At 38.3% G+C, this 11,867-nt stretch overlaps 1 long non-coding RNA gene across 1 annotated transcript; it reads left to right on the top strand.

The window, feature by feature from the left end:
• The first annotated feature begins 359 nt into the window (after positions 1-359).
• LOC123585748 lies at positions 360-11,205 on the top strand. Its single transcript, XR_006706396.1, has 3 exons — positions 360-2,256; positions 8,109-8,256; positions 10,193-11,205. It is a non-coding gene; the product is annotated as an uncharacterized LOC123585748 (long non-coding RNA).
• The last annotated feature ends 662 nt before the right edge of the window (positions 11,206-11,867 follow it).

Consider the following 11,867-nt stretch of genomic DNA (forward strand, 5'->3'; position numbering starts at 1 on the left):
GACACAGAATCCAAAACAGGCTCCAGGCTCTGAGCGGTCAGCACAGAGCCCAACGCGGGGCTCGAACTCACGGACCGCGAGATCATGACCTGAGCCGAAGTCGGCCGCTTAACCGACTGAGCCACACAGGCGCCCCTTGACTATTATCTTTATCCAACATTTACCCTCTCTACACCTCTAATAATCAGCTTTATTTGCCAACATCAACGATACCAGTTTGTAATGATATAAAATCATACGTTATTTTCTGTCCACATGGATTTATCATTTGCCAAATGCTTTAAAGTCCATAGAGAAACAAAGAAAACATTATATACCATCCATATTTCAAATAACTTTAAAGTTATTTTATTGCCAGAGTTAAGTTATATATAATTTTGTATTCATCTTAAGTTTTATCCATAGATAGTCCTTAAAAGAAAGCAATACAGAAAAGCAAATTTTGAAATGAGTTTACAATAATCCTATACAGCGTAGATATGAGCAAAATGTTGTCTTTCGATTTTTTTTTTCCAAACACATTTTAGGGTCTGTGTCTACAGTTACCACAAATCAAATAGCAATAGACAGAATTAAGTTTTAAGATCTGGGGCAGTTTGTCACTGTGTTAAGAGTTATAGAATGGGAGAAAGAAGCCCTGAGATCTACTTCTGCTCTGTTCTTTAGAAAATAAGACAGCTGGATTCTAACATCTTTAGTATTTCTGCAGCTTTATACTTCTAAGCTATAAGAAAGACGTTTCAGACGTTAGCTGAAAGGCTAGTAAAACAAAGGTTCATTCAAAAATATGAATGTTATTCAACAGCTTTTGAACAATTTGTTTTGATTAAATGCTTTCCATCTCATTAAAAAGTCTGGCACCTCCTCCCTATTCCTTGTCTAATTTGCACAAAAATTCACTTACGCTCTTTTATGGAACGTGTAGCGTTTTGTGTTTTGTGTTTTGAATACAGTGACGCGTGTACATTAGCTATCTTCCCTCCAGCAGCCCAGGGACCGTACCACACTGCTCAGCTTTGTAAACCACAACCACGGTGGGCATTGTGTCTTACACAAAATGCTAAGCAAACATTTATTAAATAATTGATGGAACTATTACAGAAGATCTTAGCCAGGGATTTGCTAGGTAAGCTACAGCATTCAAATTATTCATTTATTCATTCAACAAACACTTGCTGAAGGTGTAATGTGCACCCGACTCTGGGCTGGAGGCTAAAGACGTAAAGGTAAACACAGTGGCTGGAAGTAAAGGATCTCATAAAATAGCAGGCTGACATTTAATGAAAAAATTCCCATACAGTGTGATGTATCAGCAGCGTAGGAAGCGATGGCCTACGGATGACAGTAAAGGGTCCGTGGACCAGAGATTGTTACTTCCGAGAAGGGTATTGAAGGAATGCTACGTGTCTGTGAAGCAGACCCATGCGCTTGCAGTGTGTGTGTGGGTGTGTGTATTGATTCCAGGCAAAGAGAGTGATCTGGGCTTTCGGAGAGGTGAGAAGCAGCATGGCACGTCTGGGGCAGGCTTGGTGGAGGAGATGATACACAGCACAGAGGCGGGGAAGAGGGTGGTGACAGATGAGTCTGAGTAGTTGTGGGCAGAGCTACAACTGTAAGTCACGGGGCAACATGACAGGTTTTAATCAGGGCGAGTGCCCATCACTCCACTGGCTCTGTAGAGGATGGTGTGGAGACAAGAGATTCCAGAACAAGGAAGACCCGCTTCTAAGTCCGGGTGAGGTCCCCAGCACCAGGGCTCCGCTGGGGTCCGAGGTGCCCGGACTCAGCAGCTGGCCCCCCAGCCGCTTACCGCTCTGACACAGAAAACGTTAGGTTTTCACGTGCATTAACTTGGCTGGATATTTTTCTAGAAGAACATTTGAAACTTAAACAGTAAAAATTATGACCATGAAGCTTTGTGGAGAAGTCCACAAGTGATGGTCATAGGAGAGAAAAAAACTGGAAAAAGAAAGACATGCATACTCTATCCTTGCTAATGAGTAAAACCTGTAGGGCGCGGTGAAAAGAGTTTCACGTCCCTACATGTCAAGTCTGTCATAAGAGAACATTTCTGAAAGAATTCAAAATGTACCCCTTCAGCTTAGTTGACTTGATTAGATATGAACTGAATTATCGACGTCCACGTATCTCTTTGTGTGCATGTGGTCATTTTAGATTTATTTTACCCTGCAAATGCAGTCTGTAGCATTCCCCAGAACCTGTACTTGGGAGACGGCAGTGAGCTTCGCGCGGTAGGTAAGCTTTATCCAGCAGCCTGAAAGGGGCGCGGGATGAATGTTTGGTGCATTTGAAGATAGACGTGAGGGAGGAGCAAAGAGCTGTGCGGGTGCTCTCTGTTTGCGTTTCCTGCATAAATCTCCCCCAGAGAAATCCGACCCCTCCTGGGGAAGAAACGGAGAAGAAAGAGCCTGAGTTCAGCACTGCCCAGCTTCAGCTAGCCTGCCTGATGTGTGGGGGACCCAGAATAAGCGTGATTTGAATACAATTTAGGTAGAAGTGTGCGAAGGATTCTGTCTTAAGAACAAACTACAAATCATATTGCAAATGAGCCGAAAAACACAAATCCTGTATTTCCTGAATTTTGTTAAACAAACCTAAACAGATGTATTTTTTAAAAAAATAACTGTTTATTACTGCTAACCAGATAGTGAATTCTTTTTTGTCTAAGCAAGTACCAGAACTAATTTCATGCCCAAATAAATTACTTATATCTATTCCTTTATTTATCGCTAATCATTAGTAAAACTAGTCATAAAGAGGCATCGTACTTTATGGTATCCTACATATATTTTTACCTTTTTATTATGGAAATTTTAAATAGCTACAAAAGTAGACACAGCACAGTAAGCCCAATGTACTTATCATCCCGTGTCCACATTCATGATCTCTCGCAATCTTGTTTCATTTTACCCTCTTAACCCTTTCTCTTATTATTTTTTAAATTATTTACTTATTTGTTCTAAATTTACTTGTTTATTTTGAGAGAGAGAGAGAGAGAGAGAGAGAGCAAGCAGAGGAGGGGCAGAGAGAGGGAGAGAGAGAATCCCAAGCAGGCTCTGTGCTGTCAGTACAGAGCCCAACATGGGGTCTGTCTCACAAACCATGAAATCATGACCTGAGCTGAAATCAAGAGTTAGAGGCTTAACTAGCTGGGCCACCCAGGCACCCCTAAAATTTTACTTTTAATTAATTTTTCTCCCTTTATCATTTTAAAACAAATCTTAAACATTTTCTTTTTAACCTCAAGATTTTAGCATGTATCCCTGTAGATAAGCATTCTTATTTAAACAAATATTTATTTATTTTTGAGAGAGACAGAGAAGAGCGCAAGAGAGTGGGAGAGGGGCAGAGAGAGAGGGAGACACAGGATCCAAAGCAGGCTCCAGGCTCTGAGCTGTCAGCACAGAGCCTGATGCGGGGCTCAGACCCACGAACCGTGAGATCATGACCTGAGCTGAAGTCGGACGCTCAACAGACTGAGCCACACAGGCACCCCTAAGGATGAGGATTCTTAAAAACAAAACAAAACAAAAAACCCCACATAACTACAGTAAACTTATAGCTAGCTCTTAAAAACTGACAGTAATTCCTTCCCTATATATATCTAGCCAGGGCCCAAGTTTGTAGTTATCTCTTAAATGTCATAAATTGATTTTTAATTGATTGAGTCAGGACCCAAATAAGGTAAACACATGCAATTGTGTTTAAGATTTTATGATGTTTAAGATTTTAATATGTTTAAGATTTTATTAATCTGTAGGTTCCATTACACCTCACTATTTTTCCTTGACATTTATTTGGTTAGGGCACTAGGTCATTATCCTATAGTTTTTCCCAGGCTGGATTTTGGGACTTGTAGCCTCATAGTGTGATTTAGCATGTTTCTTTGCTCTCTGTATTTTCTGTTAATTGGTAATTGTATCTAGAGTTTAGATCAGATTTAGGTTCTATCATTATTAGTAGTAGTAGTAGGAGGAGGAGGAGGAGGAGGAGGAGGAGTATTTTTGGCTAGACTTCTTAATGGATAAAGCTGTGTTTTTTCATTAGGAGGCTCATAACTTCCAGTGTGTTGTCTTATTATAATGTTAACAACTGCTGATACACAACACCTAGATCTTCACATACACATTTAAATTTTAAAAGTTTTGATGTAAAAGCTATTCAGATGGATTTTCTGAACAACCAAGATTTGTTGAGAAGAGGTAAGTGCCACCTGAGATTAACAATCACAAAAAAAAAAAACACTTCTAAAAAAACCATGAATGCAAATAATTCCTAATGATCCCATCAAAGGTTTGTTTCATTTATCCAAATTATATGCCACGGATCAGCAAGCACCTTGACAAGGAAACTTCTTTATGTGTGATATAAATCACCAATTGCTTCCTTATTTAAAACCTGGATGATGATCACAGCTCTGTGACTCCATAAATTTGAGTTTCTAATATTATGCAGAAGAACATAAAACCTGTTTATGCATTATAATGCAGCAATAATGTATCTTTTCGCAATCATTGGCATAACTAAATCTACTAACTTGCCTATAGCATGCATAATGACAAGTTTGCAAAATGATCGGAATTTTAAATTTTAATACACCTTCAATCCAAATTCCTGCAGCAATTAAAGAGAAAACCACACATATCAAACCAACAAACGCCTTTAACTAAGTAAGCTGCAGTTTACAGGGAGAGTTTCCATATGCCCTTTGAGGCTATAGCAAAACTAGAGTCCAACAGATATAATTGCCTATTAAAATAAGTCCTGATCGAAATGGTTTGCTTCCTCATCTTCTTTAAAATAAAGATTTACAGAAACTCAACATAAAACATAATGTTAGTTTAGGCTGCCCAAAGGGTTATTCTCCCATGTTTTGGGCTCCTTCTGTGGAGGCAAGATTGACGTGGAGAGCTGAGATATTTATCTGGCTCAGGATTTGGCAAATTTCTTTCTGCAAATGTCCAAACAGTAAATATTTTAGGCTTTATGTGCCATTTGATCTCTGTCACAACTATTCACCTATGCTACCACAGCAACCTTGGACAACGCATAAATAAATGAACATACTGTGTTCCAATAAAACTTTATTTATAAAAAAAAAAAACAAAACAGGCAGTGGGCCTTGTTTGGCCTGTGAGTCATAGTCTGCTGACCCCTAATCTGGATGGTTCAAGCCAATTCTTACTTGTGTGAAGAAAATATTTTTTTCTTCCTCTAAATAATTGAGCTTGGCAGTCCACACTAATTGAGTTCAACAAAAGGGAGCTTAACTTTCCCCTTCATTTGATATGTGTAGACACAGGTTTTGTTATATTTTTAAAGCAAGTCCTTTGAGAAGGCCAGACACCTGTCTGAGTTTATTAGAATTAATGAGGGAAAAGAATGGATTGTCCTATGTAGAACAAAAGAAATCTGTCAGAAGGAGGTTCAATACTTAATGGAGGCATTGTGCATTTTTACTTGGTTTTATAAAGCAACCACTTCAAAGCTGAAGACCAAAGAAAACTTGAGCACCAGAGAAAAAAGAGAGAGAGAGAGAGAGAGACAGAGGAAAGGATTTTAGTTGTCAGGGTCAGAAATCAATCATTAACTGTAACATTAAACATGAACTTTGTATTCCTGTTACTTCAAACAACAACAACAACAAAAACCTCACAATTCATTTAAAGTTGGCAACTCACTTTAAAGAAACTGGATGAATTGTTCCACTGTCTGAAATTAAAAATGTTCACTCTATCTTTAATTTGTTTCCAATTAACTTTTGTTACAACACTGATTATTCAATTGTATAAAATAATCATTCCTTGCAAGGAGGGCCTGTAATCTTCAGGGTTTTAAAATACTACATGTCTAATATGCTTTATAAGCCCACATGAATGTATTCCAGAGAGAAATGACCGTTTATTCTAGTCTGAAATTAAAAAAAAAAAAATGTATCTATGCTTTGTCTTGAATTTTCCGAGATTAATTTTTGGATGAATCTGGCAGAGGCTAGATCAAGATTATATTTTACTTTATCTTTTATTTTATCTTTTAAAATATATAGAGGAGCCTAATGCAGACTCCATCGTGGACACAGAAGAAAAGTGCACTTGAAGTTATGACCGATTCAGATGCACTAAAACCTAGAGATCTAGAAGGAATTTTATTTCTTAGGGTGAAGTGTTTATTTTCTTTGCGGGGGAGCAAAAATCCTTTTTTTTTTTTTTTTTTTTTGTGCTTAGACTTATCTCCAAAGGACATTTTCTGGAGGTCGTCCAACTTGTTTTGTTAATGTTAAAAAGATAACTCGCAAACATTCAACACATTATCTAACTCTTGCCATTTGCACTTTCCTTAATTCTCTGAAGTGTCAGGTATTGAAGACTGCTCCAAGGTCCACAGGCCTAATGTTCTGGCTCAAGGGAAAATTAAATTTTTGAGACGTAAGGAAGGATTTTTTACAATATATGTCTTTTCTGTCAAATGAGGCTTGACATTTGAAAACTTTAAGATTGAGGACACAGACAAATGATCTTTTTACATACAGAAGGAAGAAAAGGAATTGGTAAACAAGTTTATAACTGCTGTTTATAAAATCTGCTGATGATCCTGCTAATGGGAGACAGATTAAAGAATGTATTTTCCATGGATTTATCCCTGTAGCGGCTACAGAGAAGAACTACGATTTTGGCATTCAGTTCCCAAGACAGATTTTATAATGGAAAAAAAAAAAAAAAAAAAGACAACACAGATTACACAGTGATGGACACTGTTTGTTAATTATATTTACATAATCATGGACATGGTCTTTAAACTACGTTAGCCTAAACTTGAATTTGGATATGAAAACGTGTTTTCATCTAATGATGAAACTAGAAATATGGAACATGTCCTCAGTATTTGTTCTTGCTTGTGCTTCTGATCTCATCATAGCGATGCTTGTTTTGAGGGCATTTCTGGCAGCACTGTGCTCATTTGTACAGTCTTAGATCTGATGACCTTTAAATTTATGACCTACTAAATAATCTTCTTCAGCTTCGGAGGAAAAAGAGATGGGTCAATAGAGTTTTAATTACGAAACGCCTGGCAGTGACCCTGCTAATAGAATACAGATCCCACAGTACATAATGCAACCTAGTCATCCTTTACATTGTTACATTTTGTTCTAGCCTAGGATGTGACAAACCTAAGAAATGAGGTTTTTAGAGCAGTGTAAAGAAAAATGGCTCCTATGCTCATTAAGTCTGAGAATATCCTCGTGTGACTGCTTTTTGTGGAAGTACATTTTCCATTGAAGCTACACTGCAGTGTTTTGAGATGCATAGTGTTTTCTGGGAAAACACGTATATGGTCATAGCTATAGGACAGCTATTGCGCGAATACATTTTTCTGTGAATATCTTTTTAGTTTGCCAGCATTTCCAGCTTTAACGATAGTGTTATACACAAGTGAGTAAGTAAGTTTTGTCCCTGTTGAGGGTTGTACATCCCTGAAAGGAAGGGATGTACGGAATTCTGACAGGGCGTCAACAAGTTCTCGCAGATCCAGACCAAGCCAACTACAAGGGGATAACAGCATCCTTTCATGATGTGACGAATGGATGACTTTCAGTTAGAGGCTTTTAGTTGAGGATTACAGTGCCAGGCAAGATGACTAAGTTGAAATGCTTTGGAGAAAAACTCATCTCTGTGTTGCCATTTGCCTTCTAGACATTCTCCAACACATTTGGCCATGGGCTGGGATTTCCTGTAGAACTCGAAGAGTTTTAAAGGAGTGTTTTACTACTAAATAATAGGAATACCCCGCACAAGAAAACATCTTTGGGAAGGGAATTACTAGAGATTTTTATCAAATAATAAGAACTAAGAGGGAGGTGTGACATGTGGTTTGGAGAAATGATTGGCTTTGGTAGAAAAAAAACTCACAATGTCGCCTTTGGAAAAAGTTGTTCCCGATGAATTCTTTTTCCCCCCATGTAATAGTTAGGTTGTAAGTCGATTCTCTGGGTAATGAGGTTGTGCCTACATAGTCAGTTTGGGAATTTCTGTAGAATGTAAGTCAATTTAATTATGTATTTTTTAGTTTTTGAAAACTCTTTATTGTAGCCCACAGAGAAAAGTGCACATAATCTGAGTGTAAACAGCTTGACAAATTTCCACTGTGGTATCCAGCATCCCCATCAAGAGACATAACATTACCAGCATCTGGAAGCTCTGCTTATGTTTCTTTCCAGATGCTTCTCCCACTTCTAAGGTACGACTATTCCTTATTTCTCCATTATAGATTATTTGTGATTTTTCCTAACTTGGTATAAATTGAATCATAGAGGATGTATTCTTTTGGGTCTGGGCGCTCTATTTGTTAGATTTATCTATATGACTAGAAGTAGTTTTAGATTATTTATTTTTATTGCTGCATGTATTTTATTATATGAATATACCACAATTTATTTTTCCACTCAACCATTTTGCGGGTAGTTCCCAGTTTTAATGATTGTGAATAGTGCTGCTATTAGATGTTAATGTACATGGTTTTTGGTAAATATGTCTATGCATTTCTATTGTATACATTTTTGTCTTTAAAAAGCACACTTTGTTATAGTTATTTAAAAGCATTTGTCCACTCCAGTACTGAAATATGTGGTTCTGCATCTAATGATTTATTTTTTCCTCTTGATTATTGGTCATATTATCTTGGCTCCTACATACTTAGTAATTTCTTATTTTATGCTCTAAACTATAATGAAAAGACTCCTAGGAGTCCCAGATGGCTTTGTCTTCCACCGAAGGGCAGGCAGACAGAGACAGACTAAGGGGAGCATCACTTGAATCCAGAGATTGCACTGGACTGGGGCTGAATGGGTTGCAATGTCAATAAAACTTAATGACATCCTGCTTGTTGCCATTCCTTGAATGTAGTTGTACGGTATTTTTGATTGAAAGGCCGTTAATTACCCTTCTCTTCCGTCTTTCCTTAAAGACTGTAAGAGATCCAGCTCTGTGTTTTAGAAATTCCCAGTCCGGCTCTCAAGCCACCTTTCCCGGGCCACTTGGAGAGACCGCAGCAATCTTAAGGACAGGACTGGTCATGTACGTGAGGCAGCTCTCTCCCCTGGCCCGCGTGTTTCCTAAGCCCTATGAAACCGCGGGGAATCTCATTCCGTCTTTTAGGAGTTTGGGCCCTGGCTCTACACCCTCCTGCCAAACCTCAGAACTCAGCAAAGGCCCTAGGATGTAAAACAGCAGTGTATTTGCAGCTCCCCCAAGTTTCCATGTTGTCCTCTGGCACCATACAACTGCTAAATGCTCTTCTGGTTTCTCTTCTCCGTGCTAAACATCTCTGATCGGACCCTCGGCTATCCTCAGCCTGAGCCTAGAAGCAGCAAATGCCCTGGTCACCAGATATCCCTTATAATACTTCTGGAATTTTAGTTGGTTTACTCTTTGTCGTTTCCACAGCTCTCTGATGTCTTTACACATCTCTTATCTTTGAGGATATCTTTCTTTTTCTACCTTGGCACCACAGAAGCATTGGTCCCTCACAACCTACTACATCTCAGAAACAGAGGTCGAGTAAATTAGTTTTAATTACAGGTTGTTGTATATAATTCTTTGTCTTTTGCCGGGTAAGTGCAATATCTCAATTTGCATTCTCGCAGCAATCCCATGACTTCCAATTCCAGTTGGAATTTGCCTTCTCACTTCCAGTTCCAAGCAGATGTGCATCAGTCTTTCTATTTTATGGATTAGGGACTAGGGTCCAAAAAATTCAATCTCTTGCGGAAGATCAATCTGCCAAGGGGCAGAGAAGGACCTTGTATCTTTTAATTCCCTCAAGGCCAGCACTATTTACTGCACACCACAACTATTTTTCACAAATAAATACAAACATGGTCACAGACAGTTTGGCAGATATTTACATATCAATCACAGATTTGGGATTATTGCGATAATTTTATATGTTTTTTTTTTTAATTTGATACCAGTGTGTGTGGGGAAACATAACTGGAAAGCTAACACATGAAGGGGGTTTATAGGACACAAAAACTATAACCCTGATTCTCAAAATTCATCCTGCCCACTGTTGTGGGTAATGCCTAGAAGGTCATCATTCTGACTTTAAACCTTTGGGTAAATGGAATCTTCCTGAGACTGTCAAAACACAGATATTCCTGTTTTATACATCATAGTGACAACGAAACTTCTGGAGGATGGAAACCATATGCCCTAAGGAGTGAGCCAAAGTGCTGGAGTGCGCAAAAGCGAAAAGAATGGGTAATGCACAGACGGACAACGCACACATCTCAGAAAGCCAACACAGGTGCAGGTGAACTGAGAATAGCGGATGGTCAGAGAAGACCAGTATGGTGAGGGGTCAGTTAACCATAAAAATTGTAGATGTTATAGGTGAAAGAAACATGAGCGATAGGTTGAAAAGTCGGTCAGCTAGTAAAAGGTAGAGAAGGGCAGGCTCAAGGTCAGATGGTGTGGATGTGCCTGTTTGGACTCACAGTAGAACAACTTTTAAATTGGATATGAATGTCATTAGAGGGCAGTAGTTTTCAGTTGAACACCATCGCCAAACCTTCCTATTATCTTTTGTTCATTGATGTTTCATCTCTGCCTCTTGAAAACATTTGTGCTTATAACCCTTGACTAGTTAAATCATTTTATTTTATAGATGAGATCCTGAGCCTGGAAAGTGGCACGTCCAGCTTAATGAAGCATGTCCTTCTTGTCATCATTCTCAGAAAGCACCTCCTCATATTAGTTCATAACCTATTCATCATTAGTTTACCCAGTGGTTATTTCACTGCACAACATGCTTTATAAAACAAAACAAAACTTTTCTTTCCACTAGACTGTCTCTTTCCCCACCCACAAAAGACTAGACATTTTTGTTTTAGGCGATTGATACAAGGCCAACGGGCAGAAAACATGAAACAGATTTCAACCTAACTACAGTAATTAACAATCTATAAATTTCAGCTGTCTCAGAAAGGGTTTTGGAATAACACACGCTCGGGCATGGGAAGTGTTCAAGCCAAGATTAGGGAGACTGAAGAAGGAAATCCTATATTTAATGGGAGTTTGACTCTGATATCTCTAAATTGCCATCTGAGTTAAGAAACATATAGAAGTCCTGATCTGGATCTGTAGAACCTGTAAATTTAGCATCCGTACGCCTACCTCAGAATCGATCTCCATTTCCAAACCCACACCTTTCCTATTATAGCTCTGTGTCTCTCTGTGTATCATAAAACATATACACTCATATGTGCACATATTTGTTTCATATAAATGTATCTCATATTTATTGAGAACAACACAGCATTTTTGTGCTGTTGAAGATATAACAGTGGACCAAGATGTCGTTGCCAGAAAATAGCCATGTTCAGTGAGATTCTTTAGGATTAAAGGACACAATTTTGGAATCAGCTAAAAGTGAAAGACGTTGAGGATTCTGTTAGTCATCTTTGATTTAAACTGTGAGTTGATGAAACATTCCCATGTAATCTTTTCTAGGGTTTAGATCTCTATCCAAAGCAGTCAGAGGCCTTGTATTACAGGATATCGTGCTAATGTAAGCAAAACATTGCTGTGTCTGGGCAGAGATTGCAACCCTAGAAATGGCTGACAAAGAGTCCTTTTGAGAGATTTTGTATGTGTGTAAGTAAAGAACTGCAAAGGAGTTCAACCTTTTGTTTTAATTTTCTTTCTTTTTCTTTGTGAAAGAGAAACAAAACAATTTTTGTTCCATTACAAAATTTGCAACTAATGAAATGTTTGGAGATCCATAAGGCTAGACAATATGGCCATGTGGAGTTTTTAGAAAATTTCATTTCTTTAAATAAAATGTGCAAA

This window comes from Leopardus geoffroyi, chromosome B1, assembly GCF_018350155.1.
Source record: "Leopardus geoffroyi isolate Oge1 chromosome B1, O.geoffroyi_Oge1_pat1.0, whole genome shotgun sequence".
Lineage (NCBI taxonomy): Eukaryota > Metazoa > Chordata > Mammalia > Carnivora > Felidae > Leopardus > Leopardus geoffroyi.